The following is a 26,337-nucleotide window of genomic DNA, read 5'->3' as shown; positions in this document are numbered from 1 at the left end:
TGCAGGTTCCACCCATGAACCTATGCATAGGGGTTGGCACACGTTTTCGTCGTGATTCTCCGGTAGGAACTTTGGGGCACTCTTTGAGGTCCTTTGTGTTGGTTGAATAGATGAATCTGAGTGTGTGACGCATATCGTATAATCATACCCACGGATACTTGAGGTGACATTGGAGTATCTAGGTGACATTAGGGTTTTGATTGATTTGTGTCTTAAGGTGTTATTCTAGTATGAACTCTAGGGCTATTTGTGACACTTATTGGAATAGCCCAACGGATTGATTGGAAAGAATAACTTTGAGGTGGTTTCGTATCCTACCATAATCTCTTCGTTCATTCTCCGCTATTAGTGACTTTGGAGTGACTCTTTGTTGCATGTTGAGGGATAGTTATGTGATCCAATTATGTTAGTATTGTTGAGGGAACTTACACTAGCAAAAGTATGAATCCTAGGCCTTGTTTCCTATCATTGCAATACCGTTTACGCTCACTTTTATCATTAGTTACCTTGCTGTTTTTATTATTTCAGATTACAAATACCTTTATCTACTATCCATATTGCACTTGCATCACCATCTCTTCGCCGAACTAGTGCACCTATACAATTTACCATTGTATTGGGTGTGTTGGGGACACAAGAGACTCTTTGTTATTTGGTTGCAGGGTTGCTTGAGAGAGACCATCTTCATCCTACGCCTCCTACGAATTGATAAACCTTAGGTCATCCACTTGAGGGAAATTTGCTACTGTCCTACAAACCTCTGCACTTGGAGGCCCAACAACGTCTACAAGAAGAAGGTTGTGTAGTAGACATCACCCATTATGGTCGGCCCATGAACGGACGATTCCAACTCTAGCCCGTTTACGGCCAGAATGCTGTCTGTTTGGCCCATTTTGGCCAATCGATAATACGGCCCGTATAAGGCCCATTGATGATACAGCCCGTATAAGGCCCATTGATGATACGGCCCGTAGAAGGCCCATTGTTTCTATGGCCTGTAGAAGGCCCACTATTTATACGGCCCGTAGAAGGCCCACTGTTTATATGGCCCGTAGAAGGCCCACTGTTTCTACGGCTCCTAGGAGGCCCAGTGTCACTACAGTAAATATTAGCCCATGGTTATTGTGGCCTAGTTTTAAAAAATAGGTTATTGCAGCCACTAGCAAACCGTGGAAAAAGAATTGCACTGACTACAAGCAAACAAATAAACAAGACAACAAGGAAATAAATAAGCAAGCAACTTACACTAGGCTATCACGGCTATTACACATATTACATCCACTGGGCATCAAAGTTCGCCACCAGTGCAAATATAGGGAACACAGCAGCATATAAATGTCGCAGCAAAACAAGTCCAGAACTGAAACCACTTCAGAAGAGCTCAAGAAACAATATCCTGGGTACCCATAATGCTGGCAAGATGCTTAGCAAGCTTATTAACTTTCTCTTGTTTGGCGCTCTAGTCCTCCAGTGCTTGCTGTTGCACCAGAAAGTATGCATCTGAATTCTGCAGGGACTTCCTCAGTCCTTCGGCTTCCTGTCGCATAACATCTGATCGATGTCTTTCAACTTGAAGTTGAGACTCAAGAAGTCGAACTGATTCAGGCAATGAGTTCGAAGAGCTGGTGCCAGCAGTGGTAGCCAGTAACTCGAACACTACATCAAGACAGGACTTTGGGGTTGTCTCAGTGTCTTCAATATAGTTTTTATCAGCTTTCTTGGAGACCAACAGGGATGTCTCACTATCTTGAACCTTATCTGCATTACTTCCTTTACCATTGCATAACAGGGTACTCTTCTCCAATATTTTATCCGCGTTCTAAAAGAGAAACAAACAAACACATCTCAGTTTTACAATGTAGTATATGAAACTCATTTTGGTAAACCAGTTCAGTAGTAAGGTGGACAGGATAACAGCATGAAACAAACATATATCTATGTAGTATGGTCACTATATGGTCTATATCATTCTAGTTGATGTTGCCAAATCAAGATAGATACAGTTCGAATCATATCTACTTAAGAGCAGCATAGACAAAATATAAGTGTGGGAAACTACACAACAATAACAACACTTGTAATGTGCATGGCATGAGAACATAACTGTTTATTCAATTGAAACTAAAATCAACATAGAGCAAGTTACAACAGCAAACAGCCAAACACATTGAAGAAACAGGTTTAAAACATACCTGTTGCGCCATTGGAGTTACAATTGCATCCTTCAAATTTGAAATTAGTTGGTATCAATAAATACAGTGATGCAAGAGCAAAGTAGTATGAAGCATAGCTACGGAACCTGACCTGAGAACAATTCTTCTTCTACTTTAAGCGTTGACTTCGGGTTCGGAGTGGTGGTCCTCGTGATTTGGGCACTGAAGTTGCCTTACTAACTGCTCATGTTTGGGTGCTCTGTGGTGGAGACGGTGCTGTGTCAATGGGAACTGGGTGTCTATCTGCTGGGGCTGGGGTTAGAAGGGGTGTAGCTGGTTCTCTGTCCAACTGGGTAGGGGTACAATCTGCATGAGTGTGGGTTATGTGTGGTGGGGCTGGTTCTTGGGCAAGTACAACTGTGGTTCTATCTGCATCGACAGGTAGCATGATCTTTTCTGAAGACCGTGTTTTTACTCCCACAGATACTGCCATCACTCCCTCCAATTGAAATGGCTAATAAACAAGAAAAGTAATTGAGTGTACAAACATTGTAAGATAGACAGGTGCAATGGATAGTAGGGAAGAAAACAGGGCATGAAATAATTCACATTTATGTTGTCTAAGCAAACAGAATAGCAGGACATAATTTCACATATATGATGGCTAATTAAACAGGATAGCATGACACAATTTCACATGTATGATGGCTAACTAAACATGATAGAATGACATACTTCAAAACATGATGACTATGTAAACAGGATGACATGATATAACTATACGATGTGTCTATTAAAGTGGTTGACATGCCATAAATCACAAACATGCCGTCGATGGAAACATGATGGCATGATATAATTCACGGATAGAATGACATAATTTAAATATGATGACTATGTAAACAGGATGAGATGATATAACTATATTATGTCTTTAGAAAATGGGTTGGCATGCCATAATTCAGATACATGTTGTCTATGTAAACATCATGGCATGACATAATTCAAATATATGATTTATATACTAAGGAAGTGAGCAGATGGCAATCGCATATATGATGTGTCAACTAAGGAGATGGCATTCAATATTGTGTATATGATGTAAAAACTAAGCATTGCAATACAACATATGCATTATATGAGTAATATAACCCTGCCAAGTTTGATCATACACCTTAGGGGGATAATAGGACCGGTCATCTACCTCTGAATCCTCCTCTGAAGAGCTATCTGTAACCAGCAAGATATCTGCTTCAGTAGGTAGCATTGTCTACTCTGAAGACCTTGTTTTCACTCCAGATTTCTCCATCACCAATTCAAATGGCTGATGCACAGGAAGAGCAGTTGAATATACAAACATTGTCGACAAAAGCAATGAGAAATGCAAAAAAAGGACGGCATGATATAATTCACATATATGACACTTACCTAAATAGCATGGCATTGCATAATTCACATACATAATGCCTTGCAACAAGATAACATTGCATAATTCACATATATAATGTCTTGCAACAAGATGGCATTGCATAATTCACATATATGGTAATTAGACACTAAACAGGTGGCATTCACACAAAGCATGTCTAAACTAAGCAAATGACATAGCAATGCAAGATACCATACGCACGATATGAGCAACATAACCCTGCCAAGTTAGGGCATGCACCTCGGGGGGGAAATATGACTGGTCATCTGTCTCTGAATCCTCCTCTGAGGAGCTATCAGTAACCAGCAAGACATGCGCTTCGTCAGATAGCATTGTCTGATCTGAAGACCTTGTTTCCACTCCAGATTTTTCCATGACCGTGCCAAATGGCTGATGCACAGGAAGAGTAATTGAATGTACTAAAAATGTTGACAAATTTAACACGTAATAAAAAATGATGGCATGATATAATTCACATATAAGATGACTGGCTAACCAGGGTGGCATTGCAAAATTCACACATATGATGCCTGGCTAGACAAGATGGCATTGCATGATTCACATATACGATAAAGAAACTAAACAGATGGCATTGACACAAAGCATGTCTAAACTAAGCAGATGCCATCTTTAATGTATACAGTAAGCAATGCAAGGCACCATATGCATGATATTACCAACATCAGCATGCCAAGTTAGAGCGAAGACCTCATGGGGTAAATAGGAGTGGTCTTCTACTTCTGAATCCCCCTCATAACAGTTATCTTCCTCGTGATTACGATCCGAAATGGGTGGAGGGGGGCTGCCTTTGCGCCCACCATGGAACGGCGTCTGCATGAAATTTTATTGCCACACAAGGCTCATCTCTCTTGCTCTACATGATCAGTTCCATTGTGTATAATAACTGGCATGCATAGGAATAAAACATAGTGAGATTATGTAAGGAGTGCATGCACAAATCCAGAGTGATGGTAGCAAACTGTGGATAGACCCAAAACCAATGATAGCAGGCAAATAATAGCTTTAGTTAAAAAATACAGATAATGGCTCCTTTAATGTTTGTTTTCACCCAACATGAAACTCATAGTAGGCACCGGAGATTAACCAGATAGTAGACAGATAGTACTGATTGCTGCCCCAATATGTATCCCACAACCATTTAAAAACTCAAGTTTCAGCATTAGTTTGGACCTAACTCGGAGTCTAATAGGTGAACACGATGATATTGTAGCATGTCATCATATTAAGCGACGCATAACATAAGCAGACACGGAAGAGTGCGACCTCTCTTGCGGACCCGTGTAGTCCTCAAGGTCATCTGCTCAGTTGATGATGGTAATGCAGTTGTCGTGGCTGCCGGCAAACGGGAAGAAGATCTGAGGCGGCGAAAGACAGTCTGGAGAGCGGATCCCTGCTGTGGTGAACCCTTCCGTCGTTGGAGCAGCTGAGCTGGGGTGGAACACAGCGCCGCAGCAGCAGGACAAACCACACAAGGTTTTCTTTGACACATATCTGTAACAGAAGTAATTGAGTAAGTGCTTGTTTGAATTTGAGGATTCTAACAATGCAGGGATAGGAAATAGACAGGAATAGGATAGGAATGCACGTGCAAAACAGAGAATTTAAAAACACAGGATTTCTGCCAATCTGGGTGTTTGATTCACAACAATTGGAAGATCACAGGATGCAAAAAAGCATGGTGAGATTAAGTCAAACCACAAGAAAATGTATGGTTATAATGCTATTATGCTACTATCTCTTAGTCTTGTGCTTGATGAATAGGAATATGAAAAGGAGGAGAAGTGGAAATTAGAATTCCTACGGTTTTTCTTTCAAGGAGACACTAAAGGAACAAAGCCTACAATTTTCCTTTGCTCCATTCCTTTGCACCAAATTCATGAAAAGTAGTACCATAGGAAACTTTCCAATTCCGATGTTTTTCATTCACTTTTCCTTTCAAGCACTGGCGATTCTAGTAGGCAGGCTTGAGCAAGGAAAATCCTACACTAAAAAAATGTTTTTGTGCTACTTCTATTACTTTGGACCCAGGACACTGCCATACTAGCTCAACTCCCAGGCCCATCGACAAATGCACAGCTCAAACGCGCAGAGATAAATAATGATGGCATTCAAGAGAGTCCATCACGGATAGCTAAGTTGCCTGGTACCTCACTGCTTGTCATATAGTAGGATAAAATAATTGTATTTCCCGTTACTACGAGTGCTCAGTGGATAATATATATAACATGTAGAGTAAAAAAGAGATGCAACAAGTGTACAACCTCTTTGGCGAAGCCATGTCGATCTCAGCGTGATTGGGTTGGCCGGTGAGGATGCTCCGGCTGACTTGGCTGTCGGAGGAGGGGGAGAAGATCTTAGGCGTCTGGAGATGGAGCCCGAGGTACTGCTCCGCTTGATGGAGGGTTTCGTTGTTGGAGCAGCTCCGGTGAGTTGTACGACGCCGAGGCTGAAGCAGGACAAGAGAGACAACGAACAACGTTAACCTGAGTGGAATTCTAATAGCATCTCCAATACATGACATAAAATACATAACCACAAAGTGCTAGATGTAAATACATCAGCTGCTCATCTCTGAACTTAACTGTCAAAACTGAATTTAACTGTCGAAACTGAACTTAACTGTCAAAACTGAACTTAACTGTCGAAACTGAATTTAGCTGTCGAAACTGAATTTTGCTGTCGAAACTGAACGCACTAGCAAGGTGAGGCTACACGCCGGATGAATGACTTTTTCATCTCTGGTCAGTCGATTTTGCAGACGTTGGATACGAAATCAAGGGCCTGTAGTTCATCTTCAACCTCCACCCCCCTGAGCCGACCAAACAGCAGCCCCCAGCCGCCCGCGGCCGGCGGTGTGTCACCCCGCCCGCCCCGAAAACACTCCCCACCGCTGGTCCACCGCCGCCCCGGCCATCCCTCTAGGCCCCCCGTGCCGAGCTTTTTCTCCGGCGATCCCCACGCCACCGCCCTGCCAACGCCCCGCCACCGCCAGCGACCACCGCCCCATCCTGAACCCTAAGATAGATAGTGGGGTACCTCTCCGGCGAGCCCCCCTCCCCGCTGCGGTTGGTTCTTCCTTCACCCCGGCGGCATCGTAGTGAAGTGTAGCTAAATCGGAGCAGCATCTCAAGCAAGAGCAAGAGCGAGAGCAGCAGCACGAGCAAGAGCAATAGCAAGAGCAGACTAGGCAGAGGACCGAGAGCAAGAGCAGAGCAGCAGTGCGAGCAAGAGCTAAAGTAGCAGCAGGTCCTAATGATGTGGACGTCGCCGCCGAGGGAGCGACGCCGTGGAGGAAGTGGCCGGCAACGCCGCCGTGGATGGAGTCGCGCCGTGTCGGCTCGGGACCGAGCGCCGGCAGCACCGTGAGATCGAATCAAGAAGAAAATGCGGCAATTAGTGTACAACCTCTTTGGTGGCGCCGATTAGGCTGTAGCTTTATCCGAGGAATGGTGATGATGATGCTCTTCCGGTGGTGCAGGTGAAGACGGCGGTGTGGGAATGGAGGTGGCGTGAAAGACGAGGGGAACGTCGGGGCAGCTCCTTGGAGGTGGAGGACGGGGTGGCTGAACCGGCGGGATGATGAGATCGACGACGGATCCTCATCTGGTATGGTGGATGAGGGACGTCGAGGTGTTGCTGTGGACGATGTCATCGAGGAGAGGCTCCGGCTGGGTGGCGGATGGAGTAGGGTGTGGGGTTTCATCACGGGTTTCCGCGGCCTCGGTGTACGAATGGGAGGGCGGATGGGATGGCAGTGGGGAACCATGGCTCAGAGACGCGCTTGTCCGAAATGTGGGGTAAGTTACGAAAGTACCCCCACCGATTTGAGGCGGTTCTTTCGGTTCAGGGGTACCACGGGCATTTCGCGTGTCGGGATTTCACAGGAGGTGGGAGTTTTCGCGCGCGTTGTAATTTCGGAATAGCAAGGCGCGGGTTGAGATGGAGGGAGTTGTCTGAGCACAACGAGACAAAGATATATCTTAAATATTTCGGGTTAACAAGGCGCGGGTTGAAGAGGCGGGAGTTTCGCAGCACGATAGACAGAGACGCTAGCTTGAATTTTCGGCATAACAAGGCGCGGCTTCAAATTTCGGAAGAACAAGCTTAACGTGTACCCCAAAAAAAAGACAATTTGCACCTCAACACGCACAACACACACACAAACACCATTTAGACTAGAGTAAGGTACACGTGCATTGCACGCATGAGATTTGGCAACCAAATTATGAATAAATACCACATTATAGCATGCAAGCTTTGAGTCATATATGCATGATGTAGATGTTCGTTTAATTCTTATAGTTCATTTCATTCAAAATCATCTAGTTTTTATAAGAAAGCTAATCTATTTTAAGATTCATGGAATTGTGCGTCATAAGACATAAAGTAAAAATAAATAATGGCAAATCATGTAGAAAAACATTTGGGCAATTCTGATATGGAAGATTCTAGAACAAATAAGAAGTGCTTGTGTTTTGATGTTTGTGCATTATGCTTAAGTTCAACCATGGATTCTTCTAGATTATACATGTGGCGAAATCTGGTGGAATCTAGATGATATCCAACGGCCAGTAGTGCTCAAATTTGCCATCTTTGGACCATCGGATTCACCTCATCCAACGACCATCTTTCAAAGTTAAAGTTACCCGCACACAATATAAATATATATATAATATAATATATATAGGGGTATAGATATAGATATGTGATGCAAAAGCCGCCCATCATCTCCAATTAGAATAGTGTGTCCATGCACGGATGCGACGTGGCCAAATGATGTCTGCCATCGGTATCTCAAATTCAAATCAGTCTGACCTTGTTCAATGTGTATACATTACAACATGCTCGTTTCCAATCCACGCCATGCAGATCTTCGTTATATTCATGCATGCATGGGTTTCAAACATCAGGATCTCTTATTCAAATATTTGAATTCAACTTTACATTGATTGTGACCTCACCTATTCATCTATTCTTTTACACCCACAAAGTAGTCTTCTCTTTATAATTGTACCACTAACATTCTCTCGTGCATGCATGCACACACACTACCAGTCGGCATTATCCATCGCACGCTGATACGTCTCCGTCGTATCTATAATTTTTTATTGTTCCATGCCAATATTATTCAACTTTCATATACTTTTTGGCAACTTTTTATATTATTTTTGGGACTAACATATTGATCCAGTGCCCAGTGCCAGTTCCTGTTTGTTGCATGTTTTATGTTTCGCAGAATATCCATACCAAACAGAATCCAAATGGGATAAAAACGGATAGAGCTTATTTTTGGAATATTTGGAAAATTCCGGAAGAAAAATCCACGCGAGACGGTGCCCGAGGTGGTCACGAGGTAGGGGGCGCGCCTGACCCCCCTGGCCGCGCCCCTACCCTCGTGAGCCACCCTTAAGGCGGTTGACGCTCTTCTTTTGCCGCAAGAAAGCTAATTTTCGGAAAAAAATCACGGCGAAGGTTTCAGGCCAATCGGAGTTACGGATCTCCATATATACACGAAATGGTGAAACAGAGCCAGAACAGAACGCAGAAACAGAGAGAGACAGAGAGATAGATCCAATCTCGGAGGGGCTCTCGCCCCTCCCACGCCATGGGAGCCAAGGACCAGAGGGGAAACCCTTCTCCCATCTAGGGAGGAGGTCAAGGAAGAAGAAGAAGAAGAAGAAGAAGGGGGGCCCTCTCCCCCTTGCTTCCGGTGGCGCCGGAGCGCTGCCGGGTCCATCATCATCACCGCCATCTTCACCAACAACTTCACCGCCATCGTCACCAACTCTTCCCCCCTCTATGCATCGGTGTAACCTCTCTCTTACCCGCTGTAATCTCTACCTAAACATGGTGCTCAATGCTATATATTATTTCCCAATGATGTATGGCTATCATATGATGTTTGAGTAGATCTATTTTGTCCTAATGGCTATTTGATGATCGTGATTGGTTCGAGTTGTATGTTTTATTATTGGTGTTGTCCTATGGTGCTCTCCGTGTCGCGCAAGTGTGAGGGATTCCCGCTGTAGGGTTTTGCAATATGTTTGTGATTTGCTTATGGTGGGTGGCGTGAGTGACAGAAGCACAGACCCGAGTAAGTAGGTTGTTTGCATATGGGATAAAGGGGACTTGATGCTTTAATGATATGGTTGGGTTTTACCTTAATGAATATTTAGTAGTTGCGGATGCTTGCTAGAGTTCCAATCATAAGTGCATATGATCCAAGTAGAGAAAGTATGTTAGCTTATGCCTCTCCCTCAAATAAAATTGCAATAATGATTACCGGTCTAGTTATCGATTGCCTAGGGACAAATAACCTTCTTGTTGACAAAAGCTCTTTACTAAAATTAATTTAGTTGTGTCTTCATCTAAACATCCCCTACTTTATATTTACTTGCTCTTTATTATCTTGCATACCTATCCAACAACACCTACAAAGTACTTCTAGTTTCATACTTGTTTCCGGTAAAGCGAACGTCAAGTGTGCGTAGAGTTGTATCGGTGGTCGATAGAACTTGAGGGAATATTTGTTCTACCTTTAGCTCCTCGTTGGGTTCGACACTCTTACTTATCGAAAGAGGCTACAATTGATCCCCTATACTTGTGGGTTATCAAGACCTTTTTCTGGCGCCGTTGCCGGGGAGCAATAGCGTGGGGTGAATATTCTCATGTGTGCTTGTTTGCTTTATCACTAAGTAATTTTTATTTGCTGTTCTTAGTTGTTCTCTATCTTTAGTTATGGATATGGAACACGAAATACCAAAAACATTAGGTCTACTTTCTGCTCATGGAGATGGGGAACCTCCTAAAACCCTCGATGCTGGTTATATGAAAGATATTATGTACTACTTAAATAATCCTGAGAAAAACCCAGTCAATTATGTAATGGGAGTAACGTTGGATCAACGTGAATACTTTAGGGATTACTGCTTGACACAAAAAGGGAAACTATTATGGGATCAAATTCAAATATTGAATTGGTATGCTAGGCAACTATGCTTGAGATATGATTATACTTGTTGCTCTAAGGTGAAGGCTCCACACCTTCCCTTTTCATGTGAATTTAATGATAATAAAACGTTAGCTTCTTATGCTAATGGTATATATGATTACTATGATGTGGAACAAATAGAAGAATTTGTTGCTTTTAAGGGTGCTTATGAAATTGAATCTATGTTTAAAGAGTTTGAAGATTTTGATGATGCTGTTTATAGACCTGAAAATCTAGCTATCCTGAAATACTGTTATGAGAATTATGAATACAATTACGAAATTAATGCGCTTATTAAGAAAGTCTCCGCTGTCCAAGAAGAGACTAATATTTTGTAGGAATCTATGGAAGAAGAAGTTGATGAAACTGTGAGCTCATTGGATGAAAAAGATGAGGAGGAGAGCGAAGAACAAATGGAGGAAGAGCGGATTAGCTACCCGTGCCCACCTTCTAATGAGAGTAACTCTTCAACTCATACATTGTTTAATTCCCCTTCGTGCTTACCGAAGGATGATTGCTATGATAATTGTTATGATCCCGTTGATTCTCTTGAAATATCACTTTTTGATGATGCTTGCTATGCTTGTGGCCAAGATGCCAATATGAATTATTCTTATGGAGATGAACTTGCTATAGTTCCTTATGTTAAACATGAAATTGTTGCTATTGCACCCACGCATGATAGTCCTATTATCTTTTTGAATTCTCCCGACTACACTATATCGGAGAAGTTTGCACTTATTAAGGATTATATTGATGGGTTGCCTTTTACTGTTGCACATGATGATTTTGATGAATATAATATGCATGTGCTTGCTGGTCCTACTTGCAATTATTATGAGAGAGGAACTATATCTCCACCTCTCTATGTTTCCAATACAATAAAATTGCAAGAAACTATTTATACTATGCATTGGCCTTTACTTTGTGTGCATGAATTGTTCTTTTATGACATGCCGATGCATAGGAAGAGAGTTAGACTTCGTTGTTGCATGATATATGTTGCTTTGTGCTCACTACTAAATTACAAATCATTGTTAATTAAAATTGGCTTTGATATACCTCGGGATCCGGGTGGATCCATTACTTGAGCACTATATGCCTAGCTTAATGGCTTTAAAGAAAGCGCTGCCAGGGAGACAACCCGGAAGTTTTAGAGAGTCATTTATTTCTGTTGAGTGCTTGCATATAGTTTAAAAACAACAAAAATAAAGAGTGGAACCCAAAACTTTTTCAAAAAGGAAAGTGAAAGTGATAGAGACGAGCATTGTGAAAATGGGGGACGTCCTTGAACTTTTTCATGCCCATGGGAACTTTGTGAATCCTAATTACAGAAACTTTTCAACAAAAATAATTATCCCCTTGTACAATTCCATTGTATTATAAAAATAATGTGCCAAGGTTTGCCTTTAGGATGTTTACATTTGCTTGATGGTTTGTACGGTGCAGGACAGAAACTTTGGCTGTAGTGCGCGATTTTACATTTTTAGCTGGAACGTCAAATGGTTATGATTCTTTTTGAACTGTCTTCCTATACAAATTGTTTAGTTTTCCTAATTTTGGTAGAATTTTTCAAGTATCATAAGTATGGTGAATGTTCAGAATTCTACAGACTGTTCTGTTTTAGGCAGATTCTGTTTTTGATGCATAGTTTGCTTCTTTTGATGAAACTATCAATTTATATCAGTGGATTAAGCCATGAAAAACTTATACTACAATAGACACAATGAAAAAACAAAATATGAATTGGTTTGCAACAGTACTTATAGTGGTGATTTGCTTTATTATACTAACGGATCTTACCGAGTTTTCTGTTGAAGTTTTGTGTGGATGAAGTGTTCGATGATCGAGAAGGTCTCGATGTGAGAAGAAGGAAGAGAGGCAAGAGCTCAAGCTTGGGGATGCCCGAGGCACCCCAAGTAAATATTCAAGGAGACTCAAGCATCTAAGCTTGGGGATGCTGGGGAGGCATCCCCTCTTTCTTCAACAAGTATCGGTATGTTTTCAGATTCGTTTCGTTCAGGCGATATGTGCAATCTTGGAGCATCTTTGCTTTAGTTTTCTTGTTTCTTTTTCTATGCACCATGCTGGTATGAGATAGTACTTGGTTGATTTATAGAATGCTCATTGCACTTCACTAATATCTTTTGAGTATGGCTTTATAGAATGCTTCATGTGCTTCACTTATATCATTTGAAGTTTGAATTGCCTATTTCTCTTTACTTAGACAACCGCCATTTTTAGAATGCTATTTTGCTTCACTTATATTTGTTACAGCATGGGCATACCTTTTGTATAAAGAATTAAACTCTCTTGCTTCACTTATATCTATTTAGAGAGATGACAGGAACTGGTCATTCACATGGTTAGTCATAAAGTCCTACATAAACTTGTAGATCACTGAATATGATATGTTTGATTCCTTGCAATAGTTTTGCGATATAAAGGTGGTGATATTAGAGTCATGCTAGTTGAGTAATTGTGAAATTGAGAAATACTTGTGTTGAGGTTTGCAAGTCCCGTAGCATGCACGTATGGTGAACCGTTATGTAACGAAGTCGGTGCATGAGGTGTTTATTGATTGTCTTCCTTATGAGTGGAGGTCGGGGACGAGCGATGGTCTTTTCCTACCAATCTATCCCCCTAGGAGCATGCGTGTAGTACTTTGTTTCGATGACTAATAGATTTTTGCAATAAGTATGTGAGTTCTTTATGACTAATGTTGAGTCCATGGATTATACGCACTCTCACCCTTCCATCATTGCTCCATATACCTTCCTCAAAACAGCCACCATACCTACCTATCATGGCATTTCCATAGCCATTCCGAGATATATTGCCATGCACCTTCCATCATCATCATAAACATGACTTGAGCATTTATTGTCATATTGCTTTGCATGATCGTAAGATAGCTAGCATGATGTTTTCATGGCTTGTCCGTTTTTTGATGTCATTGCTACGCTAGATCATTGCACATCCCGGTACACCGCCGGAGGCATTCATATAGAGTCATATCTTTGTTCTAGTATCGAGTTGTAATATTGAGTTGTATGTAAATAAAAGTGTGATGATCATCATTAATAGAGCATTGTCCCAAAAAAAAAGCCAAATAAAAAAAGGCCAAAAAAAGGCCAAATAAAAAATAAAATAAAAGGGACAATGCTACTATCCTTTTTCCACACTTGTGCTTCAAAGTAGCACCATGATCTTCATGATAGAGAGTCTCCTATGTTGTCACTTTCATATACTAGTGGGAATCTTTCATTATAGAACTTGGCTTGTATATTCCAATGATGGGCCTCCTCAAGTGCCCTAGGTCTTCGTGAGCAAGCGAGTTGGATGCACACCCACTAGTTTCTTTTGTTGAGCTTTCATACATTTATAGCTCTAGTGCATCCGTTGCATGGCAATCCCTACTCACTCACATTGATATCTATTGATGGGCATCTCCATAGCCCATTGATACGCCTAGTTGATGTGAGACTATCTTCTCCTTTTTGTCTTCTCCACCATCATATTCTATTCCACCTATAGTGCTATGTCCATGGCTCACGCTCATGTATTGCGTGAAAATTGAAAAGGTTTGAGAACGTCAAAAGTATGAAACAATTGCTTGGCTTGTCATCGGGGTTGTGCATGATGTGAATATTTTGTGTGATGAAGATGGAGCATAGCCAGACTATATGATTTTGTAGGGATGAGCTTTCTTTGGCTATGTTATTTCAATAAGACATAATTGCTTGGTTGGTATGCTTGAAGTATTATTATTTTTATGTCAAAGGATAGACTATTGCTTTGAATCAGTCGTGTCTTAATATTCATGCCATGATTAGACATATGATCAAGATTATGCTAGGTAGCATTCCACACGAAAAATTAACTTTTTTATCATTTACCTACTCGAGGACGAGCAGGAATTAAGCTTGGGGATGCTGATACGTCTCCGTCGTATCTATAAATTTTGATTGTTCCATGCCAATATTATTCAACTTTCATATACTTTTTGGCAACTTTTTATATTATTTTTGGGACTAACATATTGATCCACTGCCCAGTGCCAGTTCCTGTTTGTTGCATGTTTTATGTTTCGCAGAATATCCATACCAAACGGAATCCAAACGGGACAAAAACGGACGGAGCTTATTTTTGGAATATTTGGAAAATTTCGGAAGAAAAATCCACGCGAGACGGTGCCCAAGGTGGTCATGAGGTAGGGGGGCGCGCCTGACCCCCCTGTGCGCGCCCCCTACCCTCGTGAGCCACCCGTAAGGCGGTTGACGCTCTTCTTTTGCCGCAAGAAAGCTAATTTTCAGAGAGAAAAATCACGGTGAAGGTTTCAGGCCAATCGGAGTTACGGATCTCCATATATACATGAAACGGTGAAACAGAGCCAGAACAGAACACAGAAACAGAGAGAAACAGAGAGATAGATCCAATCTCGGAGGGGCTCTCACCCGTCCCACACCATGGGAGCCAAGGACCAGAGGGGAAACCCTTCTCCCATCTAGGGAGGAGGTCAAGGAAGAAGAAGAAGAAGAAGAAGAAGGGGGGCCCTCTCCCCCTTGCTTCCGGTGGCGCCGGAGCGCTGCCGGGGCCATCATCATCACCGCCATCTTCACCAACAACTTCACCGCCATCATCACCAACTCTTCCCCCCTCTATGCATCGGTGTAACCTCTCTCTTACCCGCTGTAATCTCTACCTAAACATGGTGCTCAATGCTATATATTATTTCCCAATGATGTATGGCTATCATATGATGTTTGAGTAGATCTATTTTGTCCTAATGGCTATTTGATGATCGTGATTGGTTTGAGTTGTATGTTTGTTATTGGTGCTGTCCTATGGTGCTCTCCATGTCGCGCAAGCGTGAGGGATTCCCGCTGTAGGGTGTTGCAATATGTTTGTGATTTGCTTATGGTGGGTGGCATGAGTGACAGAAGCACAGACCCGAGTAAGTAGGTTGTTTGCGTATGGGATAAAGGGGACTTGATGCTTTAATGCTATGGTTGGGTTTTACCTTAATGAATCTTTAGTAGTTGCGGATGCTTGCTAGAGTTCCAATCATAAGTGCATATGATCCAAGTAGAGAAAGTATGTTAGCTTATGCCTCTCCCTCAAATAAAATTGCAATAATGATTACCGGTCTAGTTATCGATTGCCTAGGGACAAATAACCTTCTTGTTGACAAAAGCTCTTTATTAAAATTAATTTAGTTGTGTCTTCATCTAAACAGCCCCTACTTTATATTTACTTGCTCTTTATTATCTTGCATACCTATCCAACAACACCTACAAAGTACTTCTAGTTTCATACTTGTTTCCGGTAAAGTGAACGTCAAGTGTGCGTAGAGTTGTATCGGTGGTCGATAGAACTTGAGGGAATATTTGTTCTACCTTTAGCTCCTCGTTGGGTTCGACACTCTTACTTATTGAAAGAGGCTACAATTGATCCCCTATACTTGTGGGTTATCACACGCATGCAATCTTTTTCTTCAGGTCGGTCTCCCATGAAGGCACGCACCAACACACATCCCCCTCTCCATCATATCGGGCTTTCTTTATCTCTCATGCGTGCATGCGCAACGATCGATGTTCCTCTATGTACGTGTGTATATAGCTAGGTCTTTCATAGTTTTCCACACAAACCGATCAATTGATATATCCAGTGAGGTCTCACCCTCTTTCCCACGTCCACATCGATCAATCTATACCTCTCTATATAGGATTAACATATATAGCTAATACACCCACATTAATTATGTATCCAACGCCCCCCTATCATCATCCATGCCTTCCGCTTCATCTCTCAGACGCGTGCACAATGGCGAAGACAGGGGGCAGTAACGGCCCTGCCCCCCTCCCCCCTAACATCAGTATATATCAAGGCTAATATGAATGTGATCATTAGACAATTGCTGCTAAAATGGTTTAAGTTCATGAATTGACCCCCTAGCTCATTTATTTTTCATGGCTCCGCCACTGCGCGCATCAGTGCATGTGTTCGCCCCCTCTCTCTAAATATCGATCTCGCACTTGTGCATTCCTTCATAGTCTCCCTCCACTCGGCCCCTCGCACCATCTTCTAGCCCCCCACCGGATTTTGCCACATGTACAATCTAGCAGACTCCATGGTTGAACTTAAGCATAATGCACAAACCTCAAAACAACAGTGGTTCTCTTTTGTTCTAGAATCTTCCGTATCATAACTGCCCAAACTTTTTTCTAGTTGAATTGCCATTATTTGTTTTTACTTTATGCTTTACAACACACAATTCCATGAATCATAAAATAGATTAAGGGCTTCTTTGATTCAAAGGATTCTCAAAGGAATTTTGGAGGATTCTAATCATTAGGAATTTTTCCTATCTTGGTTGATTGATTCGTAGGATTGTAAACCATAGGAATTTTTTCATATGATTCATTTGCACTAGATTTCATAGGAAACATCCCATCCACTCAAACCTCTTTGAAAGAATTCTATGTTTTTTCTATGCACAATCAAACACTCATACAATCCTGTAGGATTCAAGACGACATTCCACTATAATCCCATGTTTTTCCTATTCCCGCGTTCTTAGCTTTTTTATAAAAACTAATTGATTTTGAATGAGATGAACTACAAGAATTAAACGAAGGGCTACATCAGGCATATATGACTCAGAGCTTACATGCTATAGTGTGGTATTTATTCATAATTTGGTTGCAAAATCTGATGCGTGCAATGCACGTGTACCTTACTAGTACTTCGAGTATGTGCAAAACACGTAAATTAGAATACCAATGGCACGCTACACAGTGTCTCTCTTATAGTTCATGAAGCCATGTGGCACATGTGTAGGTGTTATCGCGACCTCCTTGCGTGGATTGATCACAGTGACGTGCTGCTGGTTCCATAAGAATGTACTCGTCCTCCCTGAGCCATACTGGCGGTACATGCACGAAGCGAAGATGTGCACGCACGCCATGCACGCACTCATTCCTCGCACGCACACGTGGGTACACGGGCAAACGCAATTTTGTACCAAGATCCACCCCATGTGATAATTTGATGCGTGTAAAGTCGTTCACTTCATTGATGGTCAATTAATACAGCGCATGCAAATTGAGTGGATGTGAGGGCGGAAGAAAGACATTATTACTCCACTGCACACATGCGAGTAGTTAAATCGTGGGTTGCTAGTAGTACTTCCATTGGTCTCCTTCATATTTTGTGCCAATTTTTGATAGTAACATAATATTTACGCATTTGAGCAGTGTAGTACTTGAAATTTATGTTTTGCTAAACTCATCGGGAGTCGTTTTGGGCCTCGAAACCAAAACCATCAATTAATCTTTACCTTGTTCCCATCATATTCGAAAGCCTGCTCACACCTACTAGTAGTACGTACCAAACCTGAATGTGTTCCCACTATGCAGGTATTAGTACTAGTGCTAGTACTTAGGTTATAAAAAGGGGAACTACCTAACCAAAAATCACTCTACCTTTCCTCCTCATAAGTGCTTCTTCTTCGTCCGTCGTTGCCATGGCCGGTGAGCAGAGCTCTAGGTCGAGAACTACTCGTAACAAGGGAGCGGCAACCAAGGCTGCGGAAAAAAAAGAGAGGGCTCGCCGCCACGCAGAGACCTCGAAAGATCTCTCACGGGCAGGCGATGGCTCCACTACAAAAAAAATACACTTCCGTGATGATACGTGTTTGTCACAGTAGGTCGCTTTTTTGTCATGCATGTACATCCATGAAAAATTTATGACAGAATCAAGATAGTCATAGCTGTGTTGTCGTAGAAGTGTTCCATGACATTACCAAAATTATCATCACAAAAGTGTCCACTTCCATGATGATAAATCATGCGTCACATAAGTGCTTTCGTCAAGGGTGACCGACACGTGGCATCCACCGTAACGGAATGCCGTTAAGCTATTGGGTTGGGTTTTGGATCCGATAACCCGTTAACAGCCCCGACCAATGGGGATTTTCCACGTGTAAAATCATCATTGGCTAGAGGAAACACGTGTCGGCTCATCGCCGGGACAGATGTCATCCACTCACTGGACAGAAGGCGCCTATGATATGTCGACACGTGGCACGGCCCAACTAGAGGCCCACAAGATTTTGCGGACCATAATGGGCCGGCCCAGCTAAAGGCCCACGAAATTTTGCAGACCATAATGGGCTGGCCCAGCTAAAGGCCCACAAGATTTTGCGGGCCATAATGGGACGGCCTAGGTAAAGGCCCACAAGATTTTTTGTGCCATAATGGGCCGGCCCAGGTAAAGGCCCACAAGATTCTTGCGGGTCATAATGGGCCGGCCCAGCTAAAGGCCCACGAGATTTCACCAACATTAATGGGCCGACCGAGCTATAGGCCCACAAGATTTTGAGGACCCTAGTAGGCCGGCCCATTAACTGGCTGCCATGTTTTGGGCCAAATGCCGGGCCATATTTGATCCGGTCCATTAATGGCCTACCACGCTCCGGTCCTAATAGTGGCCCATATAAGATCCGGCCCGTTAAAATCCTACCATGTTCTGGGCCAAATTACGGCCCAGATCAGGTCCGGCCCTTTAAGAGGCTTTGGGCTCAATTATGGCCCATATCAGATTCGGCCCGTCAACTGGACACTATGCTTTTGGACCCACTTGCTAAAGGCCCACTTAGTAATTCGGCCTGATATTAGTTTTGGCCTGTTAAGGGCCCGTTTAACATTTCGGCCTATTAAAAGCCCGTCATATAGTTGGGCCTAACTACGGCCTAGTTTGCATCTGGCCTGCTCGCAGCCGATATCTGATTGGGCCAAACAAGGACCCAGACAATTTTGGCCTGTTAAAAGCCCATGATTTGATTCGCACAATCATGGGCCGGGGTTCATTTCGGGCTGCTGCCGGCCCGTGAGCTGATCGGCACGTTTCAGGCCCAACCTACATTGTGATTGCATGACAGCCCGATTATGTACCGTAATTTAACGGTTTGGCCGGTTTACTGCGAAGACAGGATATATATACAGTAAAATAACTGCAGCATCGTGAATAAGAAAAAAAACATATACTATACAATAAAGAAATTACGACATATTACATCCACTGGGCATCAAAGTTCGCCACTATGATAATAAAGCACAAGCAGACAGCAGATTACATACACTGGGCATCAAAGATCGCCACCAGTGCAAATAAACACGCCGACAAAATAATATACAAAACCGACAGCACTTCAATAGAGTTCAAGAAAGGTTAGCCCTGTTGGGGAGCTGCAGCGCAAGCAGCTGAGCAAGATGATGAGACTGCGCTTGTTCAACACTTATATCTTCCTCACTCTGAAAGATAAACAAGCAGACAGATGATAGGTTTTGCACATAAAAGTATCAGTGCTGACAATTCATCACATTTCTTACTGACAAATAAAGTGACACAGTTTAAATTTGCATTAACGTAATATGGTATTGTTCAGGTCAAGACATGGCAGGAAATGACATTGTGAAGGAGTTGGCAGCTTCACGACACCACTGGATTACATATCAAGAACTCATAAGTATCAATGGTTAGTGTGCTGTCAATTTATACCATTTTAGATTGGCAAATAAAGAGATGGTTTAAATAATAGTAGAATTATATGACATTTTTCATAGTTAAGACATTGCAGAATATGACATTGTGTTGTAGTGGGTAGGTTCACCACACCACTGGATTACAGATGAAGAACAGAAGCATACATGCAGTGCAAAAGAAGATCACTTGCTCTATATAGTTTAATTTACATGGTATGAAGAAGGAACTTGGTTGTGCAACTGAAAACTTAAATTGAGAAAGGACAAACTTTTGTTTATGAACTACATATAATAAACTTTAAACAAGCAATTTGATGCAAACACCAAAAATAAATAGTTGTTGCAGTCATGCCTAACAAAATATATACAACAAAGTTTGAAGGCTTGAGATGGACAAACTTACATTAGTGGTGAAGACAGGCTCTATAAAGGCCTTGTCCATGCTGATGGGGGGGGCGCAATTCAAGAAGTTTACCACAGAATCTTCTTCAAAAGCATTGCCTTTATTCTACATTTTGTTAAGAGTAAATATAGATGTGATAATATACGAAAAATGGAGAATATTTAAGATAAGATGAAGAGTGATGCTACATAACCAAGTAGCTATAAATGTAAGTGCAGCGATACAGGCAAAAGGTACAGCCAAGAGCAATGCACAGCTAAACTTCTTCAGTACCAACCTTATGGTAAGAGTAAATATAGATCTGATGTGTAGAATATGGAGGGCAAAGGAAAATAAGCTGCAGAGTGATGGTACATGAACAACTACCTGTCATTATAAGTACAGTGATAAAGGACAACATGCACTTACAAGAACAATGCAGAGCTAAAAAAACATTGGCATTGGATATATTCTACACTAATGTAACCATTCATACAGATTAGATAATTTGGAGCGAACAATTGATAAGCAAGCTATCATGCATACTGTTGTCACATAATGAACCAGGTATGTATGCAAGTACAGTGGTACAGGACAACAGGTACTAACAAGAGCAAAGCAGCGGGCAGCATATTTGAGATATCATGTCGTTCTTGTCAAACCGGAATTCTTCTTCGAGCAGATTTCATGCAAAAAAGATCCGCAAGGCACATGCGAAAAAGTAGAAGTTCAAATTGTCATGTGATTTCATAGACAGTACCTCATCCTGGGAACGAGGCCAGTGCATAACAAGGTTTTTACATTCAATGTCCTCTAAATTTAGCACAGGAGACTTCACCGGAAATTCGTTTATAGACTTGCCATCAAAGTGTGATTTCCTCAGGTACCACCGATACTGCTGCAATGCTTCCGTGAAAAGCACAAGCAAGCTTTGCTCGTCATGACTATCCAGATTGACCCTCGCCTAGTTACAACAATGTAATGTAAATCATTGATGTGTTCAATCAGCAGAAAACGGGAAAATAATAGCCATGAATAATAGCACTTACACGTAAGTTGGACAGGAAGATGTGAAAATGGTGTTTGTCTTCACAATAATCTTCCCATGATGGGAATATATGCACGTAGTCCCTAACAACATTGAAAGCATTGTCTTTGAAACTGGGAATAAATGGAATGGGGTTCCAATCTGCAGGAATTGGCTGTCTCTGCAGTTGGGATAGGTCTTCGGCCGGTGGACTTGCTGTACTTTTTGCTGGAGGTGGTACAACGGGTGCTATGGCAAATGAAATCGGTATACCTTTTGCTGGAGTGCAGGTCCTGTTTGGTGGGGCTAGTGGTGTGGCCAGTGAAGTATGGGTACAATCTGCTGGAGTCGGTCCTACGTTTTGTGTCACTGGTTGTACAGCCAATATAAGTGGGGTGTTGTCTGATTTCTCTGGCACCACCACGTTTTTCAAGGACTTTGCTGGTGCTCCTTCAGGTTCGGCAATCACCCTCTTCCTTTTTGATGTCTGATGCACAAGAACAACATTTGAGTGGAAAACATGGTATGATGATAGATGTAATATGTATTGATAATGGATGGGCATGGCATCTCGACATATATGATGAGTAAACTAAGCAGATGGCGGTGCAACAAAGTAGAAGAAATGCAAGACAACATATGCAAGATACCCGCAATCAATAAAATATTGCCAAATTAGAACAGGCACCTTGATGGGTGAACATGACAGGCCATCTGCCTTTGACTCCTCGAGGTTAGAATAGTCATTAGGATGATATTCTGAACAAGAATCAATAGGTGGGGAGCGTATGAGTTTCATTGCATCCAGAATGGCACTCAATGCCTTGGTGCCAATTTTGTAAGTCATTGCAGTGTTTAGCTTCAAGAGTGGACTGCTGCTAGTGCGACACAAAGCAGCTACATAGATCATAGTGTAGATATAACGGGAAAACCTTAAGCATCTGAGTAAAATCAGCAAAGTGAAACTTGCTGGAATATATGTGCTAGTATTGCCGGTATGGCTAGAAAGGCTTCGGATACCAGCTCTCTTCAAGTGAAGGTGCGGTACTATTAATATCAATGTAACGCTCAAAGGTGACACAGCTCCCCGCATTTCCTTGCTATTCTTATAGGATTCAAGTGGGCAGGCCACTACAAATCATATTCCCATGTTTACAAGATCCTACGAATCAAAGAGGCTCAAAGTGTCCATCACAACCGACTGTATAGACCTCTACACTGCAAATGTCCCTGCTCATCTTCAGTACAAGGAACATATTGTACTACTATCATACTCCCTCCGTTCCAAAATATAAGTCTTGGTAGAGATTTCCACTATGGATCACATACAGATGTATCTAGGTACATTTTAGAGTGTAGATTCACTCATTTTGCTCCATATGTAGTCCATGGTGGAATCTATACAAAGACTTGTATTTAGGAACGGAGAGAGTACATATTAAAGAAGAACGGAAGAGGGACATGGTAAAGAAGAGCAAGCAGATTTTGGATAATAAAATGTTGGTTGTGCAGTGCCCACACATAATGAACCAGAGCGCATTAAGAATGCAACTCCTAGCTGTCTCTCGACCATTTCAGGCGGTTGGATGAAGATCCTACGTCTCCTAACCCTTCTTCTTCCTCGTCTCTGATTCTTCCCATACAAAACACCGCACGGGCCGCCGGCCGGACCCCCGACCCCCACCGCCTGTGTTCCTCCGCCACCCCCACCCCAACCCCCACCCGCGTCGAGTTTTCTTCGTTCGGCGAGGCCCCACAACCACCCGAGCCCCTTCGATCGCACCGGCGAACTCCGGCGAGCTCTGAAAAATCGACTGACCCAAATTTTAAATTTAGTCTACTGTAATTTAACTAGTGTGGAATATAAAAGGGGAAAACCATAAGCATTGCGAGTATGGTGTTGAGCGTGCCATGGTAGATCTGAAGGTGCAAACCGGACAAAGGCAACTTCGCAACCAAGACAAGAAATCAGAGTAAAGCAGTGGCGATCTATTTTCTTGTTGTGATAAATAAGTTGAGCAGATACGAAAGAGTACCGCCTCTGGTGCGGCGCCGTGTAGGCATCTGCTGAGAATTTGACGGTGCTGCAGTAGCGATGGCTGTCGGCGGCGTGGAAGCAGATCTAGGAGGGTAGACGGTGGCAGCGGGGCGCGGTGGACGAGACGGTCGTAGGAGCGGCACCGGCAAGGTGGATGACGGCAGGGATGAAGCGAGAGGACGGGATGCAAGGATCTCGATCTGAAGCCGTGGATGAGAGAGGTCGATCTCTTGTAATGAACGGCGGCGTCGGGGTATCAGCTCCGGCATGGTGGAGGAGGACGATGGTGGATGGGGTGGCGGACGGAGGAGGGTGGGGTGGAGAGGGTGTTTTTGCGCCCACAGAGTACGAATGGGGAAAAGGGAGGTAGAGAGGAAGGGGGAACCATGTATTCAGGGCGCGCTTGTCTCAAATGCGAGGAAATTTACAAACTTAGCCCCCATTTCAAATTTCTACTACATCACATCAACACTAGTCGGTCAGGGATAGGACGGTAATCTCGCATACACCGAATATTTGCCGACGAGAGTTTGTTTTTGGCGCCCACCGTGTATGAATATGAATCCGGGAGGGAGTCGATTTCGGCCGAGGACACACTGTGTTTTGGCACCCAACGTGTATGAATCCGGGTGAGAGGCGGTTACGTCACGTTTGGGTGAAATTACAAACCTACCCCTATCGAAACCTATAGAAATCCAGCATATAGGCTTTGCGTGGCAGGGATAGGCAACAGTGATTTCCATCTCGCAGATTTTGGTTCCGGGAGGTTACTGCGACTTTCCCCGCTTCGTTCAAATTTTGCAGAGTGCACATTTACCGTGCCAACTCAATTCGAATCCCGTTTGTATTATTTTTTTCGGGCAGGATCCATTTTCAATTGGAATTACATTCTATATACATCATTTTTTATATATACTTTCAAAAGCACAACACCATTTATACATAAATATGGTTTACAAATGGCATGATCTCAGATTCATAAGGTTGTATCCATCAATTTGGATTTTCAAATATTTGAAACCACTTTATGTTGAAATCCAATGTATGCATTCCTCGCTAACTGTCTCCAATTAATGTGTGTTTCATGCGGGTTTTTTTGACTTCTCAAACATGTATAATGTGTTTCACACACGCAACATATAGTGTAATCCCGTTTAGACATTAATTGCATATAAACCATGCATTGTTTGTAATTGAAGAATCTATGGATCACCAATATTGATAAACTATATAACATTACACGTGTGCCCAAATTCAAATGAGTATGCATGTTTGATACACCAATTTGCGTTATGATATTATCGATGTCGTGATCTCCAGTTTAAATATTTGAATCCCCTTTAATCCATATATTCGTCTCATATAGCTATCACTCATGCTTATATAGGACTATCTCTCTGGACCTATACGTGTTCATCGTCTCTCAGGTATCTCTTGTGCTACCTGTATGTCGACAATGATCTTTTATCTTCATAACACACTGACGGTACTCTCTCCCTCGACCTTCATCACTCTATCTCTCTCTAAGTATATCTCGCTCCCTGCTATGTGTCTAACTATGATTCTCCATGTGGAATCTCTTTCTCTCACACAAACACAAAACTTTGTCTCCCGGGGTCTCATTTCTCTCTACTATTCCCATGTGTGCCACTCGCACACCCCTCATACAGAGATGTCTTTCGCTCCTTAGATATGAGAACCTACGACTCTTCCTCATCAATATCTCTTTCTCACACACAAACACAAACTCTGTCTCTCATGGTCTCATATTTCTCCATTGTTCTCTTGTATGTCGCTCACACACACCCTCTCTCCCTAGAGATATCTTGCGTTCCCTCATATGTCTCTCTAGCTATCACTCTCGTTGTGAAATATCTTTCTCTCTCACAGACACAAAACTCCGTCTCTCTGGATCTCATTTCTCTCTGATATCTGTTTGTATGTGACTCACACACACCCTCTCTCTATCTCTCTCACACCCACACACATAACCCAGCCTTCTGATCCACTCGACTCCTATCTCTAACGCACACTAGCTAGCATCTTTATCTTTCTATTTATCTGTTTCTCCATCAACCTTCTTTCTCGCCCTCACTCTTGATTCCTATCACGCACACTACATATGTTTCTCTCTACATGCAGTCAAGTGCCCTCTCACACACATATATAACTTCACCCTTTGAACCACCCGACGATCATCTCCAACACCCAAACTAGCGGATGTCCCTCTAGCTAGCATCTCCATCTCTGTATCTATCTGTAGTTTCTCCGTCAACATTTCTTTCTCGCACGGAGTCTTGCTTCCTATCACCCACACTATATATGTCTCTCCATACATATGCATTTATAGGTTGGTCTCTGTTGCACAATCGTTGCGCCTCACTCCCTCTGCTCGCCATAGATGCATGCTCCAGCCCACGCCACTATCTCTTAAAGACAAAAACACATGCTCAATTGTCGGGAGTTCTTCCATGCATTCTCACATGCATGCATATTGTCATACCGATCCATCTCTCCCATGTCGTTGATCTTATGATTTATGTCTTCTTTCTTTTATCTCGATCATGCGCGCGCGCACACACACACATCCCACGTATACATCTATACCTCTCACACATGCACGTTCAAGGTCTCTATGTCTCCATACGTAGTTAATTACCCTCAATCCTAACGCCACATCGAATCGTTCTCCTCTTTTGTGCACATAACTTCCGCCTGGATGGGTAAAACACACAGTCACACTTAACA

Source organism: Triticum dicoccoides, chromosome 4A, assembly GCF_002162155.2.
Source record: "Triticum dicoccoides isolate Atlit2015 ecotype Zavitan chromosome 4A, WEW_v2.0, whole genome shotgun sequence".
Taxonomy (NCBI): domain Eukaryota; kingdom Viridiplantae; phylum Streptophyta; class Magnoliopsida; order Poales; family Poaceae; genus Triticum; species Triticum dicoccoides.
Note: the sequence above shows the minus strand (reverse complement) of the source record.